Below are 14637 nucleotides of genomic sequence, written 5' to 3'. Positions count from 1 at the left end.
AGACTATCAACAGTGACCCAAGTGGGGGCAGAAATGTGTGCCACCCTGTGACTCAGTCAAATGCTCCCTCAACAATAACATGCTGGCAAAAACTTTAAGCAAAACGAAAAGCATACTCGTCAGTCCAAAAGTAGTTTTGTTTTGTTTTCCCAAGAGAGTTTAGCTTTGGGCTTCTGTAGTCAGCTAGCCATACTTGAATTTGGCACGTTAGCGTCTGCAGATAATCAACCAGTTAGAAGCAGTCAGGAAGAAAGCCTGGGCTCCAGATAACTGCTTCAACCCCGACACTATCTGATTATTGACTTTCTCTGACTGCAGCTGTACTTTTTCTGTCAGAACAGAACCTTAATGAAAAGCAGGAACTGAACATTTCCAAACAGAACGAAAATGTTCACAGTGACAGTGGTGGAACTTCTGAGTTATACTGAAATTTGAAATTTTAGTTTTTTGGAGGGTGGAGGGATTGTTCATTAGTCTACAAAGATCACATTATATTTTGACTACAGACTAGAGTTTGGTAAGTAATTAGAAACATGCTGTGTGGTCAAATAATTAATATAAATTTACTTCTAACAAAAAAGCATGTAGTTCTGAAATAGTAATAGTAATGGAAATATTCCGTGGATTGCCTGGGAAAGTGAAAGGATGTGGAAGAGGCAAGAGAGAACAAGAGGGAAAAAGAAAGAGGATTAAACAAAAACCCCAAAATGAAAATCCACATTCTTTTGGAAAACAAATCTAGGTGTACAATTTTATTTGACCCTGTCTCTCAGCTTCTCCAACACAATTTCTGACTCTTCTGGTCTAGAACCCAGAGCCAGCTCACATTTCTAAGTTGAGGAAAATATGAATATTTTAAATCCCTCGAGTTTCTAACACGCATTGGACAATAATTATCACAATCAAAACTATTTATTGAGCACCTAGTAGGTTCCAAATCTATTGAGATGCTTTCCATTCTTTATACTTTTTGACAACTTTGTACGGCAGGTATTAATTTCACTATTGAGGAGACCAAAGCTGATGTGTCCAAGATGTGTGGATGACAGACGAATCCTGTCCAGGACCAAATCCCAGTATTACTTCTAAGAACTGTGCTGCGTCCTCAGGAAGACGGTGGGAAAAGCAGGACCAAAGCGAGGTTCTTGAATAAATATACACGACCACCTTCCTAACTGGTAAGATGAGCTCTACATGCAAGTGCACGATGTGGCCAGTCTGGCCCACTGGTGAACAGATCCCCTCACTGATGGGCTGTATTAGTTTTGCTAGAGGAGAAGGTAAGCAACAGCAAGGCAGAGAGAGAGAGAAATCACTTCCCCAGCTTCCAGGACCTCTCAGGAAGTTCAGCCTCTTCTAGGAAAGACATCAAGAATGACGTCCAAGCACAAATGACAGTAGTGAATTTCGGCTCCCAACAGAATTCTGGGAGGATTAGGGTAGCAATTTATCAGGATGGGGACGGGCTATTCCTTCTGGATTTCAGAGACTTTGTTTAGTGATATAATGAACTCTAGAAGCTCCTCGAATTTAATTAGTTGGCTCTGAGAAATGCACTGGCTAAAAAAAAAAAAAAAAGAAAAACAAAAGAAGAAACGAAATGCACTGGCTAAATTGTAGTATTTGACAGTCTCAGGGATTCATAATTGGTAGTAGTATCCAGGAACAGAGTAGTCCTGACAGCCTAATTCAACCAGCCTTGTCTGCTAGTAAATGATCAGGTTGGTTATCAAATGATAAAGATGGATGATTTTCAAAAATAGATACTGGGGTTGCTGTCATCAGGTTTAAGATACTATTTTCTAATGTAAAATTATTACTCTGAGACATCCCATGTTCATCTTTAAAAGATACACACAAAGCCATCAATTGTAATTTAGCGGCCTGCATAAAAATGGAAATTATGGAACAGAAACAGGTAATTGCTGAAAATCCACTGTTACCTCATGATGCCTTTGGTCTCTGGTAATTATGTACTCTGAACTGAAGGGACAACTTTGTTCTACACATTATTGCTTCTGGAACTAAATATGTTGACTTTTATGTATTTGCAGGGCCTGAGATCACGTTGTTCTGTACTTTTCTAACTTATCTTCTGCCCATATGAAAAAGATTAGAAGACTCATTCAGGGTACCCAGCAGCTGCATTCAGGACTATCTGAGTAAAATGACAGGGAAAAATGCATATGCTACTTCTCAGCTATTTCAGTTTATGATTTGAAAAAAAGAGAAACTATTTCCAGTTTGATTAATATAATGCAAAGACAACATATTCTTTTTAAGGCATACACAGAAAAGTCCATTTTACTTCATCAACTGACATACTCTCTCCATTTGCTATGCAAGATAACTAAGAGGTAGGCTGGAGACCTGAAAACTCTCCGTTTATCTATTGGCACCAAAGATACAAGGGAAGAGAGGCAGTCTTTATTCATTTCATTTAAACAGTGTATGCAACCAGGTTACTGTTGTGGGTGCTGTAGTTCAATATTCTTTTAGGTTACTGAAATCTTACAAATCTTCACATTAAAAATATAGGCCCCAAGTCAGGCAGCCTGAGTTCAAATCCCACCTCCACTGCTTACTAGATGGAGGACTTTAGGCACGTTACTTCAGCTTTCTGTGCCTTAGTTTCTTAATCTGTGAAATGGAGGTGATAATTATAGCACCTGCCTCATAGAGTTATTGTAAGCAATGAATATATACATATATGTATACACACACACAGAGTATATAAATAAACTTGATCAACATTGTAAACTCTCAATAAATGTTAGCTGTTGTTATTATTTTGAAGAGGTTAAAAGACAACTTTTATTATATAATACACTTCCTTTGTAGAAAACTTGAAAAATAGCAATGATACAGAGGGGAAAATGTAGTCTATAATTCCAACACCAAAAGTATAACAACAGGTAACCTTTTGATATACATCTATTCAGCATTCATACTTAATACAGTATCATGTAACCTAATTGTTCTTTTAATATGTGAATATCTTGAAAACATACCACATTTTGTTTTATTAAATCAATGAATATGTAGGTTATGTCTGATTTTCCAATTATTAGTAACAAACACTATGTGCCAAAAATTATCCTAAGTATCTTTTACATAGCAAGTCACTTATTTCTCATGATAGTACAGGGACATGTACTATGAGGTAGGGACAATTATCAGGCCCTTTTACAGATAAGGCAGAGGAGTTGAGTGACTCAACCAATAAGAAGTTGAGCCGGGGGCGGCCGGTTAGCTCTGTTAGTTAGAACACGGTGCTCTGAACAACAAGGTTGCTGGTTCGATCCCTACACGGGCCACTGTGAGCTGTGCCCTCCACAACTAGACTGAAACAACTACTTGACTTGGAGCTGATGGGTCCTGGAAAAACACACTTAAATAAATAAAAGTTAAAAAAAAAAAGTTGTGCCAAGATTGGAACCCATGTCGCCTGACCCCAGGGTCTACGTTCTTAAACATAGACTTAATGTTCAATGGATATCCTTGTGCATGCAAATTTATATCCTTGCCTGCTTATTTCTTTAGAATACATTCCTAAAATTAGAAATCTTAAGCCAAAGAATATGTTCAATTTAAAGACTTTTAATATATATTCCATAGGGATTTTTTTGGATGACATCAGCCTAAAGCAGTTTTGTGGTCAAGAGTGTTTGTCCCCATCTATCTGTGTGTAGACACCCAACTGGTAAATCTCTGAGGTCAGAGGGAAACAATAGTGTGGGAAACACTGACAAAGTACGGGAAACAATATTTGGCTGTTGAAGAGTTGTGCTTGCAAAGCTGGAGGGAATTTAAAATATATGCATAGCCAAGTCATCCTCAATATAGTCTTTGTTCCTTATCAATAGTGTCTTCAATCAGCTGCTGCGGTTGGTGGAGCAGGACTCCAGGACTGAACGTGGAAGATATCGTGATGACCTTACAGATATCTTGTGGTGCCAGTCGTGGTGATTGACCATCCTGCAGCAGAAGGCATTTTCCAACTATCAGAATTTCCATGCAGAAATCCTGGTGGTTTTCTGTTTGCTAGAATTGCTAGATTCTCTTGAGAGCTATTACTTTAACTCGTAATGTTAGGGGAACAAGCATTCTGCACACGGGATGGTGAGGCCAGGAATTAGAGAAAGAAGGAAACGTGGAAACAAAACAGAATATGTGCAAAAACTGATAACTAGACTTATTTTTTTAAAAATCACTGCCTGTGATCTGGTCTCTTAGGACGTTATTATTTTTTCCTGCTTTCAGGATACTGTGGAGGCCTCATATATCAGGGCGTCACAGGCCTCTCAGAACAGAGCAATCCTGATGTCCACAAAGCTGTATTAAGCCATTCTAAACCAGGGATCGAAGCAAGCCCAAACCCTCCTTTAACCTTAAGGTGTAATCACAGAGCTATTAAATTAATTCAGTTGGCCACCTATATCCCCATCTCGAATAGAGGCAGCAAATTAAAAAAGAAAAACAAAAACACACAACAAACCAACCAATCCCTCATCCCTTCATCTTCTCATCCCCCATCCCCACACACAGATACACAGATCTTTTATTTAAAGGTCTCTGGGGAGGAGAGATGAGCCATTTTCACTGAAGCCAAGCAGAGCTATTAGGGAGCAGCTGGGGCAGTGGACAGATGTAATTATAGAAGACACTATAAAAGCTACTCTAAAGTAGACTCAGTAGGATTGACTCTTTCTTAGCTGCAAAGCTTTGGGGGGCCTAGTTAGGGAGTCAAAAAAATGCTTCACAGACTAAAGAGGACTTTTGTTTCAGTTTTTGCAAACTATTCCGGAACCCACTATAGATGTTTATCTCAGAAAACGAACATTTCGTCAAAAGGGTCAATGAATTGAAAATATATAGAAAGGTTTTCTTGCATTTCAGAACAGAAGTTTTCCTCAAAAATTGCAAACATCATTTCGATTTAAATCGTAATTTCAGAAAAGATTTATCTTCACTCTAATTTATGCGCAATGGATGGTGCTGTGATAAACTTAACAGCACATGTGTACACATTTAAAAACAAAAAGGAAGTTCACATTTAAAGTATTTATTAGTGAATAGTTTTGTATTAATACATCTACATAAAAATAAAACTGTTTATGGGAAAATAGCAGCCAAAAAGAATACATTTAAAGAAATTATTTACAACATGTGATAGATAAAGGGTTAATGGCCATAATTTACCAAAAGCTTATACAAATTTGAAAAAGAAAACCTAACAGTAAAATGGGCAAAGGACATGAACAGGCAGATGACCAAAAAAATGAAGAAAAACAAACGACCAGTATACGTGAAAAGCCATCCAATTTCACTTACAACATTAAAAATGTAAATGAAAACAAGGAGATTGTCTTCATCAGATTAGCAAAAAATTAAAAGTCAAAGTTTGCTAATACTGGTTCTGTTAAGAGTGTGAGGAAACAGGCACTCTTATAAGAGTTAGCGAGAGTGAAACAATGCAACATGCATAAAAAGAAAACTGTACTGCTAGGAATTTATCTGAAAAGACAACCTAATTGTTTATCAACTAGGACTCTGTAATCATGAAAAGGAGTGACATGAACCTGTGTGTGCTGAGAAGATCTGGAAAACTGGTTGTTGGATGAGAAAATCAAGATGAAAAATAGTGGGTGTCTTTTGTGTAAAACCTTTAAATAAAATATAACCTGCTATTTGCATAGAACCCTTTTCTGGAGGAACTAAAAAAGATCTGTTAACAGTGGTTTCCCTTGGGAATGGGACTGTGGGGCTATAAAGAGATTCTTATTTTTATATTATCTTTCTGAGCCATTTAGCTTTTCTAATCATGTGCATATTACTCATTATAAAAAATATGAATAGGGGTACAATGCAATTATGGACAATTAGTTTTTCTTTAAAAAAATTCAAATTTTTTAACAGAAAATTATTTTATAATAAAAGTAATTACACATATAATGTAGTGGGCTTTGGAGTCAAGCTACATGGGTTCAAATCATGGCTCTTTGTGGATCCTTGAACAAGTTATTTACTCTCTCTCTGCCTTAGTTTCCTCATCTGTAAAATGGTGATGATGCTATTAATAGTAAGTATTGTTAAGGGATTGTGGGAACTAGATAAAACATGAAAAAAAATTAGAACAGTGCCTGGCACATAGCAAACACGCAGTATATGTTAGCTTTTATTATTTCTAGTTAGAACTACGTGGGGTGGGGTGGTGGTGGTGCAGTGGCTAAAGGGCCAGAAGAGGGATTTCAAACACCTTTCCCTTAAAAAGCCTCACAATAGGAAATGCCTTATTTCACTTATGTCATACATTTTTATAAACACCCTTTACAATAGGTAGCTTTTCCTTAGCCATTCTTCAGTGGAGAGCATTTTTCTATTTCTTACTGTGTGTGTGTGTGTGTGTGTGTGTGAGAGAGAGAGAGAGAGAGAGAGAGAGAGAACAAAACAGAGTATGTCTACAGATCTATGATCCCAAACAAACTCCACAAGGCCTCCTCCAAAAACCTCTAGAGTTGCTCCTGGGTTAGAACCCTGCCTTCAGAAAGCTCCAGGGAAATCACATAGGATCACAACAGCTCAATCTTCGCAGAGGTCAGTCCCCGGAGTCAGGTAGCTTTGAAGGTCTGAGAAAGGGAGGGAGCGAGCGTGGGAGAGGGGGCCCAGCAGGGTCAAGAACAACTCCACCTATTTCAGTCCTTTTGTCTTGAGTTGGCTCAGCTACCTGTCCTGGCAGAAATACAGGCAATCCACCTACCGACCAAGAAAGTAAATGAAAGAAATGATAAAGGGTATAAAGGGACTGGACTGCATGAAGTGAGGAAGTGAAAATTTCTAACCAGGGCAAAAGGTTTGTTAATTGCCCACAGGGACCCAGGATACATCTAGTTTCACTCTCCTTGCTTTGGGGAAGGAGAATGGTGCTGTTTGGCTTTGTGAATGATCACGCAACCTCCCTGGGCCTGTTCTCTTCATTAGTAATAAATAAATATGTGGCCCTGTCAATTTACCAGAGATGGCCAAGAGAACGCTGGAGAAGAGATAAATCAGTTCAACCAGAGGTCAAGCAGATGCCTCTAGCATTTTCCAGTGCCCCTGCCATGCACTACCCAGCATCACCAGACGGAGGCACCCACCTGCAAATTCATACACCAATAAGCTAAACCTAAAGAAGGCGCTGTAAAGTTTGGCTCCATCTCTCACTAGTTATGTGTTCTTGGCCAAATAAAATCTCTAAGCCTTTATTTATTGATGTGTGTGTGTGTGTGTGTGTGTGTGTGTGTGTATAATAAATTAACCTTTAAAATATATCTATAAAAGGTTAATTCATTTGACAAAAATTTACTATGCATCTGCCACGTGTCATGTGTCAGGCCCTGCTCTGGGTGGATTAATATTCCTGCCTCGTAGGGTTGTGAAATTGAAATGAATAAAAGTGAAACGCATGGGGAGTGTGTGACATGCTCATAAACATTAATCTCACAACTATTATTAAAAATGCAATGATTCCTAAACCTTACTATGTATAAGGATCACCTGGGAAGTTGAATAATAGTGCAGAATCTGGGCAACATGCATAGAAATTCCAGGTCTGAAGGTTTGGGGGAACCTAGGAATCTGCATTTTTAATAATTCCTCTAGATGGTTGTGCAGTACGTGATCGTGGGCCATGTTGTGAGGAAGAGAGCGCCAAAGATAAGAGCCTCTGGACTCTCTTTCCAGGTGCACTCAAATTACAAGGCTTTCCTTAGTGAGAAGTGGAAGGCGAGTGAGCAGAAGTCAAGGCAGATAGGCAACCAAAAAGGAGAGTTAATTCACAGGCAAAGTACACAGGAGAGAAGAGTTTAGTTTACCGAGTGACCTGTCTTCTTATAGCTTTCCAGAAACACTTTCCTGAGCTAAATGCATGTTTACAGGATTGGAGGGGAAACAGGGACATGGAGAAGGCACAGGTTGTTCAAAATTGGGCATTTCCAGCCAAACTCATGCACACAAATGTTGGTTTGCTTAGCAATTGAGCCATAGTTTGAAGTCCTCATAATCCTGTTTTAAAGAGGAAGCGTCAACCAATTTGGAGTTGGGGGTGTCAAACACCATTCGGCAGAAGGAAACACCTCACAATCCAGCATGTTCTCCATTTGGGTTATTCCATCAGCCCTAACCTGCTGCAAATGGCCGATGCATCCATGGCTGACTTACTGAATGCCACCAAAGGACCCATACAGGCAGGCATCGTCACCCACAGTGAATCAGCATTGGGCACGAGCCCTGCGGTAGGTTGGCTAGAGGGGCAGACCTCTCCCCCGCTGCCTTTCACTGAGCAGGTCTGGGAAGGGTTTCATCCAGGGGCCATGAACTTCATCCATATGGATTATCTTAGGGTCCTGGTAATAACAAGAGCAAAACCTCCTTGAAGAGTTGTACAGACTCAAACATGTTCCTTATCTTTGATTTCTTGCCAAATGTACTGAACTGAACTAAATTTCTGCCCCTTTGAAAAGCTAGCTGGAGAGCCTACTGTTTCTATTTAAGGAGACGTGTTTATCCAGTGTTTACCAAAATGAGGTGCCAGCCCTCCATGTCTGGCAGGAAAACCTAAATCAGGGAAAAGCAGCACTCGAGGTGCTGGTGGTGGGTGCAGAGCAGGGCTGTCTTTGTGGGGGGAGTTAACAGATCAGGAAGGAGGTGATGAAGGGGTGGGAGAGAGAGATGGAGACTGAGATGCCACCAACACTAAAAAGTGTTGGGCAGGGCTAGGCGAGGATTGTCTGCGACTTTAAGTCTAGAATATAAAGGAGAAGGACAGGATGGGTCTCTTTTGAAATCACCTCGTTTTCCACTCTTCTCAGTAAGGTGGTGCTGTGTGCAAGCAGTTAGAGACCATGAATGGAACAAAACACCCACTTGCTGGGAAAAAGATGACAACATTTACAACTTGCTGCAGAGACACGCAACAAGGATGCTAAAGCAACATTTTTTTCTGTTTTTAACCTTGCTTCAGTCCTTTAAGTAATTATATATATATATATATATATATATATATATATATATATATATATATTTTTTTTTTTTTTTAATTGACTCTAAGACCTAATAGCCTTCAGTGCCTCCCCTCATCCTCGTCACCACTGTCACCACCATGTGACAGCCTCCAGGGTACCCCATACATATATGCTCTCCACAGACAGGTTCCTTTCCACCCTGGGCAGCAGCACCAGGTGTGTCACGACCCACAATCTACACTGAAGTCGGGTCTCACACCTGGATCACCCCCTTGACTTTCTCAGCAGCACTGACCACCTTCACTCCATTTCACAGTCTTCCAGAGAATGATATCACTGGATCTCTCAGCACTCCTGACGTCCTTTCATCACCCATCACAAAAACTAGAATATTGACACTAGCTTACGTCTACCTCCCTCATCCTTTTCCCTGTTCACAAATCCCTCACTTTCATTTTTTACAAAGAATTGTCACATGTTTATGTATTCCTAACAAGTAGACTTATTTTGTTTTCTATAACAGGTTTATATATATATATATATATATATATATATATATATATATATATATAATCGTTTGAGATAATTTTCAAAATTATATTGCTGAAATTATCCATATAGTTGTAGTGCCCACATTTGACTGCTATATAATATTCCGTTTGTATGACTTATACCGTAATTTATTTATTCAGCCTCCGAATGATGAAAAAAATGAGTTATGTTACTCATCTAGCTAGATTTTCCATTCTGATAAACATCTATTTGTATTTCCAGAGACACAAGTCTCGCTAAGAAATAAATTAAAAGAGTAAATCCACTTTTATGTAACGTTTTCCCTAGGCAAAAAGAAATGCTCTGTGTATCATTTTTTCTTACACCCCTTCCTTCTCATTGTTCTGGAGAATCAAGAGTTAAAAGTAAAAACAGAATCTCTGCATTCCCCTTCCCCCATTTTAGCATCCAACATGCCTTAAGGTGACCCGTCCTATCCTACTATCCTACGTCCTATCCTACTATCCTATCCTACTATCCTACGGTTGTTCTGACCCTGAGTAGCCCTAAAAGATCAGGAATTACCTGATGTCCTGTTGAGTCTGGCTTAGGTCACTCCATGACCTTTCCCCTTAGCCTTGGCAATGAGACCAGCCCATGAATGTGAGAAACTGACCCAGAGTTACCTAATTATGCCTATAACCTCCCTGAGGGAAGAAACCCTGTCCTAAGGCGGGGAAGAAAAGGACAGGGGGTGCACCCTCGTGAGTATGTGCTACTGTGTTCCCTCCAAAATAAGACCTTACCAGAAAATAAACTCTAGCATGATTTTTCAGGATGACATCCCCTGAACATAAGCCCTAATGTGTATTTTGGAGCAAAAACTAATATAAGACCCAGTCTTCTTTTGGGGGAAACATGGTAGTGCTTAACGAAGCCCAGAATTTGGTAAAGTCCCTCGTTCTAAAGCTAACCTCTGTGCTTGAGTCATGAGTAAGGGAAATATCTGTTTTAAACTAGTCCCCACTATTTCAGAGAAGGGGAAGCAACTGTGTAATTGTCTATATTTGAAAGCCACTGCTCTGCTTCAGAAACGTGAAAGCCAAAGTAAAGATTTCTGTCTTCCGATTTGCATCTATGCATCTACCTTTTAGATCCAACGTTTGTTGCTTCAAAACGCCCCGTGAATTTAAAAAACTAGGTCTGTGGAGCCAATTAGGCAATTATAGGGTAGATTTTAAACCATCCTTTGCTCCTAAATTCACCAATCATCTTCTCATTCCTTATGGCAATGGTCCTCAAAGTATGGTCCCAAACAGCAGTACAAGGCTTCACCTGGGAACTCATTAGAAATGCAGCTTCTCAGACCCCACCCCAGACCTGTGGAGTCAGTCATTCAGGGGGCAGGGTTGGGGCTCAGTAATCTGGGTTTTAACAAACCTTTCGGGTACCTACAGTTTGAGAAGCACTGCTCTAAGACACCCTCTGACTGAGACTACCTCATGTGACATCTTCCCGGATGGCTGCCTCTGTGAAACAGGACAGCCGGCTTGACTGGGATTTAAAATATAGCTGCACACCAAAGTATACATTTTGGGAGTCGTTTTTACACATTTCACATTCAAAATGAGTCCATTTCTTAATTTACTTGGCATAATACTGAGTGTCACTAAACCATGCTTCATCTAACTGACAATACATATTTAACAGCTGTGGTTAAAAAGCAGATTCTAGCATTGGAGGGTTCCAAGTTCTGACATCTGATGTGTAATGGCGTCAGACGACAGTGTGACCTCAGGCAATTGCTTCATCTCTCTATGCCTCAGTTCACTCACTCTAAAAAGAGATCACATGGGATCACTGAGAATTAAATGACCTAATTGGGACTACTGTAAGTGCACAATAAATATTCATCATTTATAGGCCTACTTATCCATGTGTTTGGTATGTGTTGGTAAACACTAAATTTCTCTAAGAATTCTTGCATATGAGTACCACAATGTGTATTAATTTTTAAGTACTGTGACTTAAGAAGGTGAAGTGTTTATTGCATGATTAAATTCTAACACAAGTGATAAATTTATTATAGGTGAGCTGGCTTCCCTCAGCACTGGTCAGAAATGGTCTATGATATTCACACACTATTCAATGTGCTTTACGTATATTCTCATTTAATTCTCACATCAAGCTTATTAGACAAGTACAATTTTATTCCCATTTTACAGATGAGAGAACGGGTGCCTTGCTGAAGGTTACACAGTTCTCACAGTGATGCTGGGATTAGAAGGTGGGCATTTAGGCTTGAGAAATGCCACAATAACAAACACATCAACATATACCTTAAACACTAAGAACGCACACCTGCATGGAACTTCAAGAGTTGGGGAAAATTTGTTTCCCCCGTAAGTATTTGCTTGTTCATGCAAAGGGCTTGCTGAAGCCTTTAAAAACGTGTTTATAAAGCCTGCAGCGGGGGTTTTAACAAGATTATCACTGCTCTGCTCTGCACCACTCACCAGACGGTGCAGCACTGGTGAACACCAACTACACTAGCAAGGAGAGTGCTCTTTTTTATAGCACGTTCACCCTTGGGGCTGAGCCCATTCACCTATTTTCAACAGAGATCATAGGACTGACTCTTCATTCTTAAATGAAAAGTTAACATATTGTGAATACACTTGAAAGAAGTATTGCAATTTAAAAACATCTGACAGAAAGGAGATTTTCATGGTGCTGTCTGAGGACCACCTCCATCAGTGTCGCCTGTACTATTTGCTGATAATCCAGATTCCGGACTCATACCTCAGATCTGCTGACTGAAATTTCCTCAAGTCATTTCCATAATCCACATTTTTACAAAAATGTTCAGGTGATCTTTTAGGCACACTAACGTTTGAGAACTACTAAAAATCACTAATTTCAATATTCAATTGCAGCCACCTGCTCCAATCTATGTGTTTACCGTGTTTCCCCCAAAATAAGACCGGGTTTTATATTAGTTTTTGCTCCAAAAGACGCATTAGGGCTTATTCAGGGGGTGTCATCCTGAAAAATCATGTAGGGCTTATTTTCCAGTTAGGTCTTATTTTCGGGGAAACACAGTAGTAACTTCATGATCAGTCTGCTTCTTCCCATCCCGAATGCTCCACCCCAAGCCATCATCATTTCTCACCTGGAATTATGAAACAGTCATACACTGTGTCCCAGCTGCTCCTGTGGTCCCGAGTGCTCTATCTTCCTCCCTGCTCCGGAGCATAAATCTCATTAGGTGATTCCCCCGGTGAAACCCTTCCATGGCACCCCATGTCCTTAAGATAAAGCCTGAACTCCACAGCATGATTTAAAAGCCCTTCATCATCTCTTCTGCCTGCCACTCCTGCATCCCCAGCCAGTGGAACCATTTCCTGAAAGCAGCACAATACTCTCTAAGGACCCAATATTTACACATGCTCCTCCCTCTACCTGGATTATTTCCCTGTCCCTCTGGGCCTGGCTAACTACTACCTGTTCTTCAGGTCTCAGGTTAGCCTCCATCTTCAATTCCTTCAGGAAGGGATGAGGTGTCCCTCCTTGAAGCTCTCCCCTCACTGAGAATTTAACAAGCATGTATCACACTTCACTGTAATGTCTGTTTTCAATTTCCCAGCACGTTGTCAGCTCCTTGAGGGCTGGCTCATCATTGTATTCCAGGGTCTAACGCAGCATGTAGCACATAGTAGGTGCTATCACCTAGAAAGATTTCAAAGTATTAAAGTTTCCTCCACTCTTGGCATTCAGCAATGGCTCCTAGAAAGGCTTTCTATTGAGTTACCTTCCTTTTTCTCTCCCTTTAGGCTGGGTTGACAGCCTAGTGACGTTTATAATTAGGATAAATATTCCCTCTACTCTCACCTTCATTTCATAGGCCAAGTCTCTTAAAACTCAAGTTTTTAGCCCAAACCTTAGCATGCAAAAAGCATGCAGCCTGGGAAGACCTCTGTCTTGTTTTCCACTGTGTCCCCAAAGCCACGCACAGTGCCTGGCATATAGGAGACTCAGATTTACTGAGTGAGGAAAGAAAAGTACTGAAAGCAATTACAGATACATTTGTGGAAACAGCACCACTAATTTTTGAGATATCACAAAGGAAGGAGGTTGGAGATGGACAGAAAGCATACAGGTTATCAAAGCAGAGAAAAAAAATAAATTCTGGAGATTATAAAGTGTTAAGTTTGGTACTGATGTCCAGTAAAATTGTAGAAAATTTCCCTTAGTAAGGCAAATAGGAACAGCGAGAGTTCACTGAGAATCAGACAGGAAAAACAATTCTCACTTCCTTTTCTGATGGAGTTATGATTGTGGGCTGCCACATAAATTACACACGTGGGATTCAGCAGGAACTTAGTGAAAACACTTAGGAGAGTCTTACAAACATGGCTGGCATGTGCACTGGGTGACAACACAGTTCAGTACCCAAAGGAGGTCGACCAATGGATTGTTTGTCAACCTCCAGGGAAATCTCTAGGAATGTGTCACCTGGCTCAGTCCTTGTCCTTTTCCTACTTAACATACTTCATTAATGACAGGAATGAAAACACAGCAGGCATGGTGTTGACAGCAGACTACATATTACACAAGCCTGGAAGGGATAACTAATACAATGAATGACAGAGTCAGATACTAATGTTACTAGCCGCTGTGTACTAACAGTCAAAGCTGTCAAGAACTCTGCATCTGCTCTTTTTCCTTCAATCCTTCCTCTCAAAGACATACAGGTTATAGACGAGGAAACAGGCGCTGACTGGTAGTGAGATTTGCCTCCAGTCCCAGAGCTACTCAACAGCAGAGCTGGCTTTCCTCTTTACCCATTCTGCTTGGCATCTCATGAGCAGAATTCACAAAGATCTAAGAACTGGAAACCAAGATGGTCTTCAGATTATTCAGCTCAGTCTATTTCAAGTGTGTATCGAACCTTGCACATGCTAAGGCACTGAGTGCGGGGTGGGAGTCATCAAGAAGTACAGCTCTGGTGCTCACAGATCCTTTCAGGAGAAGAGCTTCACAGACAAACAACTAAGATATGAGGCAGGACATGATGAGTGCAATACAGAGAGAGGGCACGAAGGGCACACAGAGGAAGAAGTGCTCTCAGCTAGGGTGA

At 40.2% G+C, this 14637-nt stretch overlaps 1 protein-coding gene and 1 long non-coding RNA gene across 31 annotated transcripts in view; one reads left to right on the top strand and one right to left on the bottom strand.

Moving 5' to 3' along the window:
* The window catches only part of SYBU (syntabulin), a 108234-nt gene that overhangs the window by 12280 nt on the left and 81317 nt on the right, over positions 1-14637 (bottom strand). The gene's annotated exons all lie outside the window — the stretch shown is intronic.
* On the top strand, positions 8-5655 carry LOC141567872 (uncharacterized). Its single transcript, XR_012490811.1, has 3 exons — positions 8-517; positions 991-1178; positions 3867-5655. It is a non-coding gene; the product is annotated as an uncharacterized LOC141567872 (long non-coding RNA).

This window comes from Rhinolophus sinicus, linkage group LG12 (assembly GCF_036562045.2).
Source record: "Rhinolophus sinicus isolate RSC01 linkage group LG12, ASM3656204v1, whole genome shotgun sequence".
In the NCBI taxonomy this organism is placed as follows: Eukaryota; Metazoa; Chordata; class Mammalia; order Chiroptera; family Rhinolophidae; genus Rhinolophus; species Rhinolophus sinicus.
The sequence above is the reverse complement of the archived record's forward strand: the minus strand, read 5'-3'. Positions and strand labels throughout refer to the sequence as shown.